Source organism: Spermophilus citellus (genome assembly GCF_964194105.1).
Source record: "Spermophilus citellus genome assembly, chromosome: 9".
Lineage (NCBI taxonomy): Eukaryota > Metazoa > Chordata > Mammalia > Rodentia > Sciuridae > Spermophilus > Spermophilus citellus.
Window position 1 is genome coordinate 133,847,647 of NC_138191.1, and position 20,663 is coordinate 133,868,309.

The window sequence follows — 20,663 nt, forward strand, 5'->3', positions numbered from 1 at the left end:
GAAGCAAAATACGGGACTTGCCTTACCCCTCTAGGACAGTTCCAGAAGTTAGTGGGGTTTGGTGGAAGGGTATTTTGGCACCAGCAGAGAGCATGCTGGGCTGCTGCAAGGAGCAGGAGCTGGCAATCAGCAGCGAGTATGGATGTTGGCAACTGAAATGGGGGAAAAGGGGGTAAGTTTGAGTGCAAGTGTGGAATGTGCATTTTTTCGGACTCATGGCTCACGGATATAAATTGATTGTTCTTCTCTCAGAGGATGTTTTGTAAAAGGCTGTTCAGAAGCAGTAAAGCTTTATGGTAATGCTAGATATAGGATAAAGCTCTACCTCTCCCAGCTGCTTATTCTGATAATTGCTGTCTTGATGATTACACAGGAGGTGTAAGATGCAGCAAGATGCAGTGACTCACGTGATCCACCCCTAGAGCACAGGGATCTCCTGATGGAGATCATAAAGGCTCTTCCTGTGTGTTCAGCAATCCCTCCTTTTTTTGTCTTCTTTTCCCTTCTTACTTTTCTGAACAAGAGGTGTTTATTGTTAAACTGGGTACCTAAGACTGCTGTTAATCATTAAAGAAGTATAATCCAAGTGTAGAACTTAAATTTGTACTGAATTAGAAAATTATAGCCTTCGGTGCTCTTCTCCTCACCTCAGCATACTCAGAGTACAAGGTGCTATCGATACATGATGAGTTGTTCAGCTGCAGTGTACAATATTAGCATCTTGGCACTAAGAAAGGAGAGTTTTCCAGATGGGCTATAGCACTTGTGGAGGAGTTCTGTGAAGGTAGGTTGGATTGAGAAGCTGGGTATGTTTTTTGACACTTCAGTAAGGTGTAGATAGGCAGAGTGGAAGGCTTCCAGGTGCACCTGCCTTCCTATGTGTATAAACAACGCATGCTGTGTGCCTGGTGAGTCTGAGCAAGAAGATGATCTACAGAATGTCACTGAAGAGCGCAGGTTAGTAGGTCTTGGGAGGTAGAGGTGGGAATATAAAGTGGGGCTGGTTCACAGAGGATCTTATAGATTAAACAAATTGAAATTTTTATGCTTGGGCAATAGAGAACTTTTGTAGTTATTTTGTTTAATTGCATGCAAGCTATTTTGCAGACCACTGCCTCAGAATATTCCCTGGACACTAGTATGCAGACATTAGGATAGACGTCCCTGTGTTAAGATGGAGACAACCAAGACAGTAGAGATGGGGAGTAATACCTGTATCACTATGGCAGCAAACATAGTTACCATAATTCCTCAAGCACTGGACCCAGAAGAGGGTTCACATTATGGAACACTTGACTTGTTGAAATAATAATCATTTATAGTGGTAGATAGAACCCAACATAGGGGTAAACATCTGATTATGATCCCTGGAGCCGTATATTGACATTCTAAGGGGCAAATTAGTCCAGTCTTGACTGCTTACTTTTAAAACTTTAGCCTTTACTAATTTTGGAATATGTGTATCTAAAGAATGGGTTTATTTTTCAGGTTGATGCTTTAGAGACAGACTCTTGCTAATTTGCTTTGGGCCTCACTAAGTGCTAAGGCTGTTTTGAACTTGTGATCCTCCAGCCTCAGCCTCCTGAGCTGCTGGGATTAGAGGTGTGCTCCACTGACCTCAGCACTGAAAGGCTTTTAAATTTTGCCCATAACATTTAATGAGTTTTCTATATTAGCATTAGCGATGACCAGTATTTAGTTTTGTAGTACTGGCAATTGAACCCAGGGCCTCCCATGTGCTAGGCAAATGCTTTACCACGGAGTTACACCCCCATTTGTTTTATTAGCATTTTTATTTTAAGACAGTGTCTTGCTAAGGCTGCCCTTTGACTTGTGATCCTCCTGCTTCAGCCTCCTGAGTAGCTGGGATTATGGTTGTGCACCACTATGCCTGCCGGTATTTATTTTTAGTATTCATGTCCACGGAGGATTTAAATAAATTCGCGCTTGGTGGAACTCTCGGATACCATCCTATGTGGGTTAGTCAAGATGATGTTGCATAAAGCAACTGTATTGATTATTTCTTAATGATGCTTTGTGCTGCCAAAGTCATTTGTGCTGGATCTGAATTGGATCCAGTTGGCAGAGCTCCCTCACCCTTATGTGTGGAACTCTCATAAATTCTGCAGGCACACAGATCTAACATGGTGTAATGAGAGAGCTGCTGGGGAAAAAAAATTGATTACAGGGTTGCAGATAATATCGTTGTTAATTTAGTTTTTATAGGATACCATTGATTGTTTCATAATTTAACTTTCTTTGCATATTCAGTTATATGTGATCTATACCTGAATTTCTATACTAATGGTAGCATAAACTCATCAGATTTAATTTTATAAGTGTGGGGAAAGGTGGGGACCAGTACTGGGGATTGAACCCAGGGCCACTCTGCCACTGATCTATATCCCCAGCCCTTTATATTTTTAAACAGGGCCTAAGTTGTTAAGGCTGGCCTTGAGCTTGTGATTCTCCTGCCTGAGCCTCCCGAGAAGCTGGGATTACAGACAAGTGCCACAGTATGTGGCTTTGATTTATTTTCGTATCAGTTCTGGAGAGGCAACCTTTTTACTTGTTACTGAGAATTTGCTAACTTGGATGTTTATCTAACAAAAAGTACTGTGCTCACTGGTTGGAGGTGGCAGTGGGGGAGGGAGGGAGGAAGACAAAGACAACATGGCCGGATCCTCCCTGGATTGGTTAGAGGTGGCCACCCCCCACCTGCTAATTTGAATAGAAACTATTTGGCAGTATGGCAGAGGGTTGAGCTAAAGAAGGAAAGATGCTGCCATTTCAAGGGGACTTAAAATGTTCTTTTCTTTCTGTTGTCATGGATGTGTTTTTGCAGGCCATGTGGGTGGTGCCTTTCCGCTTCCTCACTAGGGGATGAAGGGCTAGTGCATAAGACCTCTCCAGTATGGCTAATTAAAGGCAGTACTCTAATAGTGGGTTGAACTGCTTTGTTTTTAGTAACTTAAAAAAACAAAAACAAAACCAAACTCCTATAGTTTTGTTTTGGGTGCATTTTCCTCTGGGGAATGTTTTTTCCTTTTCTTGACAGATTCCTGTGTAACACATACATAAACAGGATTTCTAACCCTGAATTTTCTCATTTGTAAAATGGATATAATATTATGTACCTCAGAGGGTTGTTGCAAAAATTAAATGAAATAATTTATTTTTTAATACGTTTTCTTTTTATGTGGTGTGAGGATGGAACTCAGTGCCTCTTTATGCATGCTAGCTAGGCAAGTGCTCTGCCACAAAGCTACAGCCCCAGCCCATGAAATAATTTATAAAATTTTTGAGCACATTGCAGTCTATATGTCCCCTTAATGTTGGGGATGTGTTCTGAGAAATGCATCATTAGGCAATTTTGTCATTGTGAAAATATCATAGAATATAAATACCCAGCTCTAGGTTATATGGACTTCAGACCTGTACAGTATATTACTGTATTGAATGCTGTAGGCAACTGTACCATTATAGTAAATGTTTGTGTATCTAAACATAGAAAAGGTATAGTAGAAATACTCGATGAAGATTCTATATAAGAATTATCCTGTTGTATTGTAATCTTACAGGACTGTCAGCATATATGTAGTCCAATGTTTGGTACATGGCTGTACTTAGCATACAACAAACATGTATTAATCATTATCTGTTTTTACATTACATAATATTTGTGATTTATACAAATTCTGGTTTTAAATTAAATTAATAGTTTTCTAGACATCCTTAATTGATGTCCATATAGACTTCTGATTTCTGAGTTTGAAAGCATCTGTGAACTTATTGAAATTGTTTGCAAAGTCTTACGTGTATATGCATTTTTCTGGAAAGAGGATCTAGAATTTGAGAGGTAAAATATATGTATATGCATATATGTATTTTAAAATACTTTTAGCTGTACATGGATACAATACCTTTATTTTTTTATATGTTTTATGTGGTGCCAAGGATCAAACCCAGTGTCTCATACATGCTTAGGCAAGCACTCTACCACTGAGCTACAGCCCTATCCTTATATTTATTTTCTCATGAGTACTCATCATTATATTCCTAAGATAGGGTAGAGCTAGGGTTGTGGCTCAGGGGTACAGCACTTGCCTCACATGTGTAAAGCACTGGGTTCTATTCTCAGCACTGCATATAAATAAATGAATAAAATAAGTGCATCAACAACTAAAAATGTTTTTTTAAAAGAAACAAAACAACAAACTAATAGAACCGCTGTGGAAAGACTCTGTAATGGGTCATTTAGAACTTCAGATCAGTTAGCTGTTTTCTCAGGAATTAAACAGACTGAGAGTTTGTTTACTTTGTGCCCAGGCATTCTGTTGTTTTTTTGATATTACTGCTTTTCATATTGGGAGTTGGTACCACGTAATAATTAAAAATGAATGAAAACTTATTATAAAACACTGTCTTAAAAATGAAGCTGACTGGACTGGAGATGTGGCTCAAGCCGTAATGCGCTTGCCCTGGCATGCGCGGGGAGCTGGGTTCGATCCTCAGCACCACATAAAATAAAGATGTTGTGTCCACCGAAAACTGAAAAATAAATATTAAAAAAATTCTCCCTCTCCCTCTCCCTCTCCCTCCCTCCCTCCCTCCCCTCTCTCTTAAAAAAAAAAAAAAATTGAAGCTGACTATGTTTGTTACTTACTCATTGCTTAGAAAAAACTCTAATCTGCCTGTTCAGCTGTGCAGGAGTTTCAGAGGCTATATGACTCTCTCATTATTTACTGTGGCTGCCCCAGTTGACAGCAAGTATGGCAAAATAACCTTGGGAAAAATCATAAGTCACGCTGTATTTTATATCTCGGTATAGTGAAAAGTGTTGATATGACTGAATTTTCGGAAGAATTGCTAATATCAAAGCTGCAATTAATCCAACAAACCCAAATGAAAGATTATTACTAGCTATTGAATTTTAATGTAGCAAATTGTAAAAAAAATTCTCAGATACCTAGATGACGTATACGGCAAAAGCCCACTGATGGTGGCATTAGAGAGCACACATTAGTTGTTTTCACCAGAACAGTTGGTTGTCATAACCTGCTCTCTCATAAAAGCTAATTGTCAGCTAATTTCTCTGAAGGCTGCCATTGGTATTGATATCCTTTTTACCCAAAAGGGGGCATTAAGTCACATTTTCAGAAAATGGATTTCAACAATCCTACTCTTTTATTAACTGCCGTAAGTACAGTGTTTTTTTTGTTTGTTTGTTTGTTTGTTTTTTTTTACTGTGGGTCAGTGTTGAATTTAATGTTGCCATCCAAGTTTCATTGAGCCGTCTTTTCTTTAAGGGCAGTGCATTGCCTTTTATCATTTCTGGGCATTCTCAGGCCTTTCAACCCTGCCTTTTGGGGGTTTTTCCTACTGCTGGACTGGAAAAGTATCTGAACAGTTATCTGTTTATTCCAGGCTTTGCAGGTTCTTCAAAATTGCTTTTCCTGACATAATTGCCAAAGACATTTATCCCCACAGAAGTCAGACTGCTTTTGTTGTTGTTGTTGTTTTTGGTACCAGCGATTTAACCCAGAGACACTTAACCACTGAGCCACTTCCCCAGCCTTTTTATTGTTTATTTTGAGACAGGGTCTTGCTAAGTTGCTCAGGGCCTCGCTCAATTTGTTGAGGCTGACTTTGAACTCATGATCCTCCTGCCTCAGCCTCCCAAGTTGCTGGGGTTACAGGGATGTGCCACCATGTCTGGCTAATTTTTTATTTTGAGAGTCAGTCTTAAAAGTTGCTGTGAGTCTTGCTGAGTTACTGAGACTAACCTCCTGCCTCAGCCTCCAGAATTGCTGGGATTGAAGATATGGCCACTGTGCCTGGCTTATCTTGAAATTATTAACGTGACACATAATATAGATTTGAAAGCAGGTAGAATTCTTGAATCTTGAAAATAGAAATTTATGTCAAAATGTATCTGGATTAATTAGGGTTAGTAAAAGCCCTTTGTAAAGACGTTTCATAATATCCATGTTTCCTGTACTGAAAGCACAGGAAGGTCTTTCAGTGCTGTGATTATATCAGGTTTTTTTTTTTTTAAGAGTTATTTTTTAACATTTATTTTTTTAGTTTTCAGCGGACACAACATCTTTGTCTGTATGTGGTGCTGAGGATCGAACCCAGGCCGCACGCATGCCAGGCGAGTGCGCTACCGTTTGAGCCACATTCCCAGCCCTATATCAGGTTTTGTAGGCCAAAGAATATTGGCCTCACTTTTCCATGAGTAAGAAAGATGTTTTGGCATAGCCTACCTCTTCTTTTGCCAGCAGACATTGCTGAATTATTTTAAATTTCTGATTCCAACCATATTATGTTATAATTGGTTTGGAAATAGTTGACAATCAGTTTAATCTGTATAATGTGAAAGTTACTTCTTGCTGCTAGTGATATAGATCAGTTTACTTGATCATTTTATTTTAGTGTTTCATTTAAAATAAGTTGAATGGATTGATTTACCCTGTTTTTAAAAGGAGTATGAGTAGATTTTACTCATTGAAATTTTTTAGAGACAGTGTTAAAAGGAAGTCTGAAAAATGGTAGAAGTGGTTTCCTGAGACAATTTCACATTGATTCATTAACATGACAGAAAGTGTCAGGTGTCTGGATGGCATGTACTGTTCTTGAGATTTTTTTTTTTTAATTAAAAAACAAAAAACCAAAAAAACAAAAAACCCCCCTCAAGTTCTGAGTTTCACAGAATTTCTTTACTGAGGCTTGAATCCAGGGGCACATAACCATTGACCCACATCTTCAGCCCTTTTAAATATGTTATTTAGAGACAGGGTCTTGTTGAGTTGCTTAGGGCCTCACTAAATTGCTGAGACTGGTTTTGAACTTACAGTCCTCCTGCCTCAGCCTCTCGAGCCTCTGGGAGTACAGCTATGCACCACTGCACTTGTCTTGAGTTTCACAGAATTTCTGGAGACATTATTAGAACTCTGCCATAACAGTTTAACATAGAAATATGTGTTTTATATGGTAAAAGAAAAGTTAAAAAATGTGTGATCAGTTGTTCATACTTCAGTATGCTTTCTCCACATAAGTAGGTTTTCTGGCAAATTCATAAATGATAATTTGAGTTTTTAATGAATCAAAATACTGAAAGACTGCTTTCTGTATCCTCCATTGTAAACACTTCTAGACTTTTCTTTCCCTCTCTCCCCCTCCCCCCTCCCACCTCCCTTTCCTTTTCCTTTGCTTTCCCACTTGCCATCCTGTGGCCTGGGACCTCCTCTGTAGCAACCTCCCCACCCTCCTCCTAGAGGCCTGCCTGCATTCCTTGTGCTGCTTAGTGCTTTACATTTCCTGTCCTACTTTCACTTCTTCTCAGCCTGTTATCTGTTCTTATTTTTGATTTCTAATTTTTAAAATTTAAAATAGTTTTGATCTTACTGAGTAATTGAAGGAACCGTATGAAGGCCTGTCTGTGTACCCTCCCTAAGGTCAGGGAGGTGGCTGGAAGCCATATATTTTACTGTTGAAATAATGGTGTTGGTTTGAATTGTGTTGGCAATATTCATTGGCTGTGTGATCAGAGGCTTAATTCTCTGAGTTTCAGTTCACCTGTAAAACCAGGATAGGGATTCAGTTGTTCTGGAGTCAGGCCCAGGGATCCACCCATGTTCTTGCCTAACCTTTCCCAAGAGACTCTGATGGGCAGTGACTTTACGAAATGGAGGGAACCCTTGTGAAAACACTTCTAGTCTTGTCCTTTTTTGTGGGATGTGGAACTACTGATACAGTTCTAGGATTTCTTATGCTTCTCAAATCTGAGAATATCATGGACTCAAGAAAGAAATTATTTTGTGGCATTCCTGTATTACTTCATTTCCTTCCTTCCCCAGTTAGGTATAATGGGTGTACTTATAGCCCTAGAATAGCTGTAAAAGACAGTTTACTAATTAATTTAAAAACCAAATTGCAAAATCATTAAAATCCTTCCGGACACGGGGGTACATGCTTGTGATTCCCAGCAACTTGGGAGGCTAGGGCAGGAGGATTTCAAGTTTAAAGACAGCCTTAGCAGTTTAGTGAGGCCCTAAGCAACTTAATGTTTCAAAATAAATAAGTATGGCTAGTGATTTGGCTCAGTATTTAAGTGACCCTGAGTTCAAACCTTGGTACCAAAAAAAAGCAAAGCCCCCCAAAATGATAAAAAGCATTAACATCCTAAGTACCAACAGTTATTCAGTAGGATGGATGGTGATGTTTTTCTGAAATAAAATAGCCACACATGGCAAAAATTTGACTGCTTCCAGCCCAAGTTCTTGGGAGTTGGTGCAGGCTGTGGCATGTGTAGATCACTTGTTTTCTTATGATAACTCAGTTTTTCTTTGACTTCTCTTATTTGTTATTGTTGCTGAGAAACCTGTCAGTGTAGGAAGTGGCTTTGCCTTTATCTGACAACGCCATGTAGGGTTCATCTTATTTACCTACTAGCCTTTGATAGTTACAATAGTATTTATTTAACTGTATATAAGCTTATTGAAAATCAAAATCTTGAACTGTGTTAATGAAGTTATAAAATATCTAATCAAACAAATGAATGTTAAGATACACACTTAAATTAAGAGAAGAGACTGTGCTTTATGTTTTTGTTTGCAGTTCCTAAAATGGTTTCTGGCTCTGATAGGTTGGATTAATAGTTTGTTTCATTTATAAGACACCCGCCCCCCGCCACCAAAAACAAAACCTCATTAATAAAAACATGATTTTAAAAAGACAAGTGAATTTTAAAAAAATTAAATACCATTGTCAGAGACTATCAACACAAAGTGTAACATTTAACAGGAGAAATCTTGGCCAGTACTAGCTAGAGTTAGATGCTGTTTTTAGTTTATTTTTTAAAAGATAGTGACTGTTGAGTATCTCTCCACTGCCTTCCACCTCCATAAAAAGGAAGTGAGTGTGGAACCAACAGTGTTCCTGGCTGTAGTGTCAGTACATTGCTTCAGTTTAATGTTTTTCCTGAATTGTTAAGAGTTCCTGTGGATTTGTGTAGCTCATAAAGCATAAGCCATGTTTACTTTCTGTTTAATATATGAAACTTCTGTTATTTTGCTTTCTATTTTTTATGTTTTTATGTTTGCCTATGGTGCTGGTTTTGGGGCTTTTAAATTTTCATTAGAGACAAGTTTACTGAGTTCTTTCATAGGAGAAAGGCATGTGCCACACAGACAGCTGCCCTTGGTTGCACCCTCTAGAATGTGATGCTTTTCTTTGATGCCCGATCAGAATGGAGTGTAGAATGGACTGTGCTGTGTGCCCTGTAGCAGGATAGAGTTTGGGTGGAAATGTGAAGGACCTAAAGAGGCAACCGGAAATGCCTCTGGTGCCCCATTGTAGAAGATGTTTGTGTAGGGACCTTGAAGACACTGGGGCTTAGGATCTAAAGGATCCTAGGAGGATGTTTGGGAATAGCCTCTCAAGGCAGAATGGGACCAGTTACAACAAGGTGAAAGTACTAGAGTTTTAGGGTAATGTGACTGGAGTGCAGAACATTCTGGGAGGGATGACAATAGTTTGACTTTTGAGTTGAATCAGAAAGCACACCAAGTTTGTTTCCAGTCTTAAGTCCTTCTCACTGTCATTGTCGTCATCATCTCCTCCTCCTCCTCCTCCTTCTACTCCCCCCTTTAAATATTTTTAGTTGTATATGGACACAATACCTTTGTCTTATTTATTTATTCATTCTTATGTGGTGCTGAGGATTGAGTCTAGTGTCTCACACATGCTAGGCAAGTGTTCTACTGAGCTACAAACCCAGCCCCCTAAATTCTTTTTTTAAAAATATTTATTTTTTTTCGTTGTAGTTGGATGCAATGCCTTTATTTTATTTATTTTTATGTGGTGCTAAGAATCGAACCCAGGGCCTTGCACATGCTAGGCGAGTGCTCTCCTGCTGAGCCACAACCCCCCCCACACACACACACATACCAGTTCTTCTTTAAAAATATTTTTCTTGTACTTAAAAAGGTGGGATACTCATCATATTATAGCTAAATTTAACATTTGCTTAATTTTTCCTGAAGTTTGAGGGATTTTGTGGGGGGCTGGGTTTGTGTACTGAGGATTGAACTCAGGGGTACTCGACCACTGACACAGGGGTACTCGACTCCAGCCGTATTTTGTACTTTATTTAGAGACAGGGGTCTCACTCAGTTGCTTAGCATCTCGATTTTGCTGAGGCTGGCTTTGAACTCTATTCTCCTGCCTCAGTCTCTGGAGTTGCTGGGATTACAGGTGTGTGCCACCACACCTGGCTGAGGGAATTTTTAACCTTCTATGTTGGAATTGAGAAATACTGATTGATACTTACTTCTTGCCCATGGTTTTTCCTTTTGTTAGTAGTATTGTCTTGGATAGTTTTAAAATATCCACAGGTGTTCAGGTTTGGCCTAATCACTGTGCTCTTGAGATATCAAGCAGATTTGTTAACAAGATGGAAATCACAAAATAGCTGTTGCATTGTGAAAATTACTTGTAAGAAAAACAGTTGGCTATTTGCTGGGCATGGTGGCACATGGCCTGTAATCCCAGTAGCTCCATAGGCCCAGGCAGGAGGATCTTAAGTTCAAGGCCAGCCTCAGCAATTTAGCAAGATCCTAAGCAACTTAGAAACACCTGCCCCTCTCAAAAAAAGAGGGTGCGGGCTGGGGAATGTAGCTCAGTGGTAAAATGCCCCTGGGTTAAATTTCTAGTATCCAACCCCCCAAGAAAAAGAAAAAGATCTGGCAAGTTATTATTGACAGATGTGTTTAATCTGTAGAACTTGAAATGCTGCTATGAATACTGTGGGTTGAGTAGGGAAGAACATCCATGAGACCAGGGATTTTCTAGAAATGGATGAAGAGTGACAGAGAATCCCAGGGTACAGTTGAGAGTTGTGTGGCAAGAAAGGCACTGGGATTAAATTCCCTGATGTTGTCACTGAGCTGTAAGGCTGAAGACAGCACTCTCCTGCTGCCGAGAACAAGGATCAATGCCTCTCCTTGATGGGCTAAATTATTAGAAAAGAAGAAAGGGAAAAAAAGCCCTTCTTTACAGCGTTTTATTATCTGGGATTTGCCTCAGCTGGTGATTGTCTGAGGCATAGGGAGATTTGTGAGGCATTTTGTATTAAAATTAGTAGCTGGCGAATCCCTTTGGATAATTCCTTTCCATTTCATAGTGCTCTTCAATAGATTTGTGGTTTACTTTTGCATAAGTGATTTTGGGGAGGGTTGTTTTGTTTTGAATTATTGGTTGAGCACATATACATATTTTTTTTCCTTTATCTTGTTTTTTCTTTGTTTTCTGTGTCTTACTCACTGTGGATGCCTGATTTGCAGATTGTTCTAATGTTAGCCTTAGCAAACATTGAGTGCATTTGGTGTATTATGTTAACCTAGCACATTGATTAACCTATACTGAGCCTTACGTTCTTTTCTTATGAAGGGAGTTCTGTGAGAAGTTGGGTTGACTTTTGTTTTTTTGGTGGGCAGGTGTGGGGGTATTAATTTGTTAGATAGCAGTATGTCAGCCAAACATTGAAAAAGAAAAGCAGGGCTGGGGATGTAGCTCAGTGGGAGAGTGCTTGTCCAGCATGCAAGAGGCCCTGAGTTCCATCCACCACCCTGCTTCGGCACCAAAGAGAGACACTAGGGGCAGGGGTTAAGGGGAGGACTAACACTGAATTGTTTGATACTGGCATTGTCACTCCCCATCAGGCTGGGGAAGTTAATTGGAGGTCTTTTCTTGTGGAGACATAGATGAACTTCACACCAGGCACTGGGGCACATACCTGTAATCCCTGTGACTCCTGTGGCAGTTGGAAAGAGTTGTGCTGCTTTGAATAATGCAACCTCCATGCTCGCTCCCTGATGTTGCATGTGCTGGAGGGCTGGGAATGTCCCTCCTGTCTTACCTGTCACTTGCTTCATGCAGCCCTGTCTTCCTGCAGATAATCTTTTTTGTGTGTGTGTGTGTGTTGCCTTTCTGCCTGACTGTTCATTTGTTGTGCTGCTTTTTGAAGGATATTGTGAGTGGATTCTTCCTGTTTGCATTACCAGGTTTGTTTTGGAATTTGAATGCATTTTGGTTGAATGAATAAGAGAAGGACACAGGCTGTGTAGTCTGTCTGAAGTGAAAGAGAGGTGGTCTCATAGCAGGCTGCCTAGCTGTACACTTCATAGCCCCAGTGAGGAAGTCTAAGATACATACTTGTGTTCTGTCACAGTAATTTGGGGTACATACCCAAAAGTTTAAGCTTGTTTTATTTAGCTGCTCTGAATGCATTTGAAATTCTTCTGAGCATCTTTATCTGAAAAATAAAAAAATAAAAGGGACAAATTACATTTTTATGTTTTGGGGAAGAAGACAGAAGGACTGAAACCAAGACAACCATTGGTCTGATTTCCTGCTTGAATCAAGTGTCACTTTCCTTCTGTTTCTTAAGGAAATATAGTTCCCCTCCATTGACTGTGGAATACACAAGGCAGTTAGTTGAGCAGAGGAATAATATTTTTTCTACAAGACAGCCCAGAAAGTGGCCAATATAATCGATCTTTTTTTTTTTTTGAATTTTTTTTTAATATTTATTTTTTTTAGTATTTGGCGGACACAACATCTTTGTTGGTATGTGGTGCTGAGGATCGAACCCGGGCCGCACGCATGCCAGATGAGCGCGCTACCGCTTGGGCCACATCCCCAGCCCCAAGAATCGATCTTTATGAACAAAAAGCTGGCTCAGTAGTGTATGCCTGTAATCCCAGTGACTGGGGAGGCCGAGGCAGGAGGATTGTAAGTTGGAGGCCTGCCTCAGTAAATTATTGAGAACCTATCTCAAAATAAAAAGCACTGGGGATACAGCTCATTGGCTCTATTACCTCGCCAATGGTAAAATTTTTGTTTAAAATGTTAATTGAAATTCCCTTGCTTTATAGACCTGATTATTGTCCACATCAAATTTGGTCTTCCTGTGTGCATCCTTTCCTCTCTATCATGGCTCTGACTCTCTCTCTCTCTCTCTTTTTTTTTTTTTTTAGTTAAGTCATATGTTTCTTTTTTTTTCTTTTTTTATTGGTTGTTCAATACATTACATAGTTCTTGATATATCATATTTCACACTTTGATTCAAGTGGGTTATGAACTCCGATTTTTACCCCGTATACAGATTGCAGAATCACATCAGTTACACTTCTATTGATTTACATATTGACATACTCATGTCTGTTGTATTCTGCTGCCTTTCCTATCCTCTACTATCCCCCCTCCCCTCCCCTCTTCTCTCTCTACCCCCTCTACTGTAATTCATTTCTCCCCCTTGTATTATTTTTCCTTTTCCCCTCACTTCCTCTTGTATGTAATTTTGTATAACCCTGAGGGTCTCCTTCCATTTCCATGCAATTTCCCTTCTCTCTCCCTTTCCCTCCCACCTCTCATCCCTGTTTAATGTTAGTCTTCTTCTCATGCTCTTCTTCCTTACTCTGTTCTTAGTTACTCTCCTTATATCAAAGAAGACATTTGGCATTTGTTTTTTAGGGATTGGCTAGCTTCACTTAGCATAATCTGCTCTAATGCCATCCATTTCCCTCCAAATTCTATGATTTTTGTCATTTTTTTTAAAGAGAGAGCGAGAGAGATAGAGAGAATTTTAATATTTTTATTTTTTAGTTATTGGCGGACACAACATCTTTGTATGTGGTGCTGAGGATCGAACCCGGGCCGAACGAATGCCAGGCGAGCGCACTACCGCTTGAGCCACATCCCTAGCCCTGATTTTGTCATTTTTTAATGCAGAGTAATACTCCATTGTGTATAAATGCCACATTTTTTTTTATCCATTCGTCTATTGAAGGGCATCTAGGTTGCTTCCACAGTCTTGCTATTGTGAATTGTGCTGCTATGAACATCGATGTAGCAGTGTCCCTGTAGCATGCTCATGGCTCTGACTCTTAAGGGAAAAGGCCTGTGCTGCAGACCTCCTTCCTTCCTTGTGACTCTAACCACAGGGGAGGGTCTTGTCTTTGTTACATTGCAGGGTAAATTCCTTCCTATTTAGATCTTCTGCTCATGGAATTTTAACACACTGATTGTTATTCTCACTCTTTCAATCCTCTGTCTTTTCCTCTTATTCGCTCTTATTTGGCTTGTCATTATAGAGACTTGGTTTAGCAAGAGGCAACATGAATTTGTTTGAAAATTCAAATGTCTGGTTAGAGGTTAGGGTCAATATAAGTTAAATGGTAAAGCACTTGCTGTTTTAACTACTAAGAGAAGCATTGAACTTTTCCTTTTATCGCCTTATGCCTTAGGCATCTGTCATGTTTAATAATGCTTTTGATCTTAGGGATTGCTGAAGCTGAAATTTCTCTCAGGTCATAGAGGGCTTGCTTGAGCACTGTCAGGTGTTCAGTGTCGTCATTGTTTCCACCATGACATGAATCTGTTAATCTGGAAAATGTATTTCCTTACTCAAACTGCATTTTTCTCTAAGGAAAAATACAAGTGCAGTTCACTAGATTTTCATCATATGACTTGTGTCTGAAAAACTGGTTATGCTTAGGTTTAGTTTTTTTTCTAGGCAAATCTTATCTCTTTTGAGCCCAGACTACATACACAAACCCACCAAGGTGTTTATGAGACAAAAGGCTTTCCCTGCCGGTTGCTGTGGCACATGCCTATAATTCCAGTGTTCCAGGAGGCTGAGGCAGGAGGTTTGCAACTTCCAAGCCAGCCTCAGCATTTTAGTGAGGCCCCAAGCATCTTAGTGAGACCTTGCCTCCCTGCCCTTCCAAATGTTTGTATGCGCGCGTGCAACACACACACACACACACACACACACACACACACACACAAATAAAAGGGCTGAGGATGTGGCTATGTGGCTCAGTGGTTGAGTGCCCCTGGCGACCCCTTAACCCACTCTGCTGCTGCTGCTGCCAAAAAGAGGCTCTTGTTGGTTTCTAGAGGAGTTCAGCTAGCTCATCAGTAATTTATTATTGACAGATGCTTTTTTGCATCTGGTACAGAAACATTTTCTGTAAGGGGCTGGGTAGTACATGTTTGCACCTTTATCTTTTCTGTGGTAATGATTCCACTTGGCCACAGTTGATCCTCAAACACATGTGCATGACTGTGTGCCTGTCTTTCATCAAGATTTTATTTACAGAAATAGATGGTAGCCCAGGTGTGACCTCTGACCCTGGTTTGCTGGCCCTGAGCTAATATAAACTGTCGAGGATTAGTTCCCTGCCAGAGTCCCTCCACAGCTTGCTTTCCCCCACTCTAGCTCACATCCCTGTGGTGAGGGAGTGTGGTTTGCAGAGTTAGTAGGGAATTAGGTATTTTTTCCACCTGTATTATTTTAAGCTGGTGAATTCTTCTATGTCTGTATCTACACCTGTGCCTGCCTCTATCTCTCCCCACCCCATCACACTTAATTGTTTTTGTATAGTGAGCTAGCAGATGCAAGCACTGATTCTTATTAATGATCTTTGAAGATTTTTAAATACCACCTATAGATAGTGGGAGCAATTAAATATGTCTTTTCAGCTCATTTTTTCTTTTGCAGTTAATTTACATCTTCAGGGAAAATATGAAAGGTTAAATGTGCAAAATAAAATTATGAAATTCATTTCCTGATTTTTCTTGTTTTTAAAAAATGTAAGAAAATAAATGTTGGTGACAGCAGAAAAAGTTAATGATAAGTATGACTTTTCTAATTTAGTATTTAATAGATAAGTCTTAATACGGGTAAATCATTAGCATTTTTTCAGGTGAAATAAAATGTTTGATGCCCACAGAGGCAAAGGAAGTTTCCCAAAGAAGTTAGTCCAGAGGCACAAATGACATGGCTGATGTGAACCAGCAGCTTTTAAATAGCACATTTTTGATCATAAGGACATGGTGGGGAGTGTATGGTTCAGAACTCATCTGACAGTGGTTCTCAGAAATCTTATTTATGACAAGGGACAATACATATTTATTAACATGCCATTATTCTCCAGACTGGTTTTTAGAAACAACATTATTACTAACAGACTGTATCTGGATCCAATATTAGTGTTTCATATTTTATTCCAGTAAGAATTTGCGGATTTGTGTCCCAGGCTAAGTTAATGTGCTGTGTTTTTTACTCTTAGTTCAGTTGCTGTGTTGCTTAGTGAGTTATTAACAAACATGGCTCTAGGGAGGGCCCCTTAAAAACAACAACAAAAAAAGCTTGCAGTTCCTGGCTCTCCTTCTCCTTTTCCAAAGTGCTTTGTTAGTATTGTAAAATGTGGGATAATCTCACTATAGCTGTTAAATCTGATTTTTGTCTTCACTAGTTGACTGTGGCCTTCACGCCAATTGTTGTGAGTACAAATCTCTAATCATTTATCTTTGTATTGTACATATGATCCTGATAGGGTAATTTCACCTCACTGAAGTGTAGATTGTTCCTGTGGAACGTGTACCCAGCTGGCTTCTGTTTTCCATTTCATACTGGCTGGCTGACACTGAGACAAGCTATTTAATCTTCTAGGACATTATTTCCATAGTTGTCAAATCAAGATAATACTCATCCTGCTTACTTCATGGGTTATTCTCATTTAAGAGCAAAAAGCTGTGATACACTGTTTTGAAAAGTTTGCAGTGGTTTTCAAACGTAACTTTATCAGTTGTTAGGGTTGGCTGTATGTAATAAAATCCTAAGTCACAGTGGTTTAAGATAAATATCTGTTCTCATAATAAAAGAAGGTGTCTTCCAGGTTCCATATGGTGGGAGAGTGAACATGACCCTCAGGTGCATGTTTTCCTCTGAGTGGAGTGCTGTAACTTCGCATGCAGTGTGCTCAGTGCTGAGGTCAGTGTGACTCAGATCATGGTTCACAAACTCAGCTGTCACTAGTCCACTGTAAGAGAAGTACAGAAATGGAAAGAGATTGTTCTGAAACTTCTTTTTTTTTTAAATATTTATTTATTCTTTTTAGTTTTGGGCAGACACAACATCTTTGTATGTGGTGCTGAGGATCGAACTCGGGCCGCACGCATGCCAGGCGAGCGTGCTACCGCTTGAGCCACATCCCAGCCCCTGTTCTGAAACTTCTAGCTGTTTGATATTTCCACAACATTTTAATTGTATTTTATAAAAATACTGCTCTAAGGTAGATTAGGGGATACTGATCCTTCACCATAGCCAGGCCGCTGAAGGTACCAGCCCTCAGGCAAGAGCTAGGTAGGTCTGTTGCTGTGCTTTCCGGTGGCTGTATTTAACAGCTCTGATTTCCATAGCTTCTCCATCTTCAGGGGAGATAATACTCCAGCAATATAAGGGCTCTGTTGTTGGGGAAAATGGAGTTGAGTAGGTAGTGAATAGTCTGGGCCACAGTAGGACATGTCTGAAACCAGTCAGCATTATTCCATCACAGAGCCAGATCCAAAAATACAGCCCATCTCCTGAGTAGTAATGACCTCAGGGCCCATTGCTTGGGATTGGGAGAACTATTGCTTATCTCACATGGAAAAATAGGCCAAGAGTATCCAAATCCAGTAAAAGTAGATAGGAGATGACGTGATTATTGCTCGTACAGTTGAACATTTTCAACAGATGTGGTATGTGTGTTTTAATGACTTAGAATTAAACTTGTGAATTGAATTATCATTCATCCTCTTGAACTAACATGGGTTATCTTCACGCAAATATGATTAAATCTGATTGTCCTATATAAGATGTAGGAAGATTAACTGGGTGTGGTGGTTCACGCCTATAATCCCAGCAGCTCAGGAGGCTGAGGCAGGAGGAACGTGAGTTCAAAGCCAGCCTCAGCAAAAGCGAGGAGCTAGCAACTGATTGAGACCCTGTCTCTAAATAAATTACAAAATAGGGCTGGGGTGTGGCTCAGAGGTAGAGTGCTCAAAAAGATGTTGGAAGATGATTTTTAAAAGGTACCTTTTCATTAGTTTGAAACTGGCGTGAGCCTTTTGTGTGTGTGTGTGTGTGTGTTTTAACACCAGGGATTAAACTCAAGGGTACTTTACCACTGAGCTACTCCTCAGCCCTTTTTATATTTTATTTTATTTTTTGGTACTGGGGATTGAACTCAGGGGCACTCAACCACTCAGCCACATCCCCAGCCCTATTTTGTATTTTATTTAGAGACAGGGTTGCACTGAGTTGCTTAGTGACTCACTTTTGCTGAAGCTGGCTTTGAACTCTCGATCCTCCTGCTTCAGCCTCTTGGATTATAGGCGTGTGCCACCGCACCCACTGCACATGTAGTGTATCACTTGGTAATATTACGCAGGAGGGGGCTGGGGATGTGGCTCAAGTGGTATTCGTGTGGCCCGGGTTTGATCCTCAGCACCACATACAAACAAAGATGTTGTGTCCGCCGAAAACTAGAAAATAAATATTTAAAAAAAAGTTTCTCTCTCTCTCTCTCTCTCTCTCTCTCTCTCTCTCTCTCTCTCTCAAAAAAGATATATTACGCAGGAGGATTTGGGGGTGAGTTTGGAGTTGGCTTAGACAGATCAGAGCAGTGCAAGGGAAAAGAAGAAAGTGGGTTCTAGGTAGAGAATCTGTTACCTATGAACTTGTTGGTTTACAGTGGTTCTTGTCCTCTGGAGTTATCATCATTTGGACAATTTTTAGTCATAGTGACTGAATTTAGAGTATGGGAAGATGGTGTGGGAGATGCTCATTGATAGACTTATGTAGACAGTTTTGCATTGAAAATAGGTGGTGCTTGGATTTTCTTCTGAAGGCCTAAACTGACATTTTTATTTTTACTGCCACTCAGCAAAGTCAGTGCTGGCTGTTTTACAATCATGGTCAGAAAGAAAACCAATGTAATTGGTCCCAATGGTCATTGGCCTCTAAGAGGGTTAAGGCTTTTCTTGCTTTCAGAACATCTTTTTCTTGACCATTTGGTTTGTTGAATATGTATTTTTTTTCCACTTATTTTATCCTAAATAAAAGTCCTCTTTACCACTAGGTTATTCAGAGAGAAAAACATACCTTGTCTGCCAACACAGGTGACTTGATGTTTATCTTGTTTCCTTTTGGAGGTTGGAACAAGACATAGTGGATCTGATGACTGGCCACAGAAAACTTGTAGCTCTCCCTTCAGAGTCTCAGCGGGAAGAGGTTTACTGGCTTTCTTCCTTACAGTGAACATTTGTGAAGCTCAGGCTCAGTTCCTAACATCTGAAACAGCTGAATCACCTTCAGTTACTCTGTGCACTGACTGAAGCATACAGTTGAGTCAGGACAGTTTGTAGATTAATTGGCTGACAGCTCTTTCCACTCAGCAGTTCTTCAGCTCTTTCTAGAAAAAGAAACTGCTAGAGGATTTTGGATGAGCCCAGGTATGTGGTCTCTCTGAGGAAAGTAACATCTGTGAATCAGCATGGCTGAGGAGGTTGCAAAAGTAGGAGGGACGGCTGGGGTATTATAGCTCATTTGATAGAGTTGCCTCACCTGCACAAGGTCCTGGGTGCCATCCCCAGAACCACCACTCACCTCTGAAAAAAAAAAAAAAGGTGGGGGCTGGGGATGTGGCTCAAGCGGTATCGCGCTCGCCTGGCATGCGTGCGGCCCGGGTTCGATCCTCAGCACCACATACCAACAAAGATGTTGTGTCCGCCGAGAACTAAAAAATAAATATTAAAAAAAAAAATTCTCTCTCTCTCTCTCCCCCCTCTCTTACTCTATCTTTAAAAAAAATAAAAATAAAGGACCTCCTTCTACACCTCATTCCTACTAGAACCAGTTTAAAAAAAAAAAAAAAAGGTGGGATGGAAGTTAAGTAACCGTGAAGATTAAGTGGAGGAAATGCAATTCAAGGACCAGATTTTCCAAAATGGAATATTGAGACTATATTTACCCTGGTGCTGAGAAGGATTCCTTTCATATTTCCTTAGATTTAAAAAATTCCAGGTTCCATTTTGGAAAGCTTAAAGGCATAGTTTGTGTACTTTTCCCAGCAGCTTATATACCAAAATAATACTAAATCAACTAGTTCAGCCTTTGATGAACTTTACCTGTAGGCTGCAAAGAGGGACATTTCCCTGTCAGTCCTCAGTCATCTCTGGTCTTCTGCTTGATTCTGAAGTTTTATAAAATTGTTCCATGAGTTAATTTACTCCTCACTCCAATGGAATTTGAAATTTTTTTTGGAGGGGGTATTGGGGATTGAACTCAGGGACACTCAACCACTGAGCCACATCCCCAGCCCTATTTTGTAGTTTATTTAGAGAAGGACCTCACTTAGTTGGTTAGTGCCTCACTTTTGCTGAGGCTGGCTTTGGACTTGTAATTCTCCTACCTCCGCCTCCAGAGCCGCTGGGATTACAGGTGTGCCCCACTGTGCCCTGCGGAATTTGAACCCCTTGAGGAAGAAAACTGCGTTTTAAAGGTTTCTGACATTGTTTGTGGGTCCGAAGTACCTTCTCCGTCATCTTAGATTTTGTCCAGGTTGTTACAGGTTGGTTGGTTTGTTTTGTTTTAGTTTTAGTTCTTTTTGTTTTGGGGTGGTGGTGGTGGTGGTGGTGGTTTTTTCCTTTTCTTTTTGGTCCTGGGCTTTGAGCACTCTACAGGCACTCTACCATTGAGCTATATCCTCATCCTTTCTTTGTTGTTTTTATGGCACTGACCACTATTGAAAATCATCTTATTGGCA

At 40.1% G+C, this 20,663-nt stretch overlaps 1 protein-coding gene across 3 annotated transcripts in view; it reads left to right on the top strand.

Moving 5' to 3' along the window:
- RERE (arginine-glutamic acid dipeptide repeats) overlaps positions 1-20,663 on the top strand; it is a 306,083-nt gene that overhangs the window by 78,550 nt on the left and 206,870 nt on the right. The window lies entirely within an intron of this gene.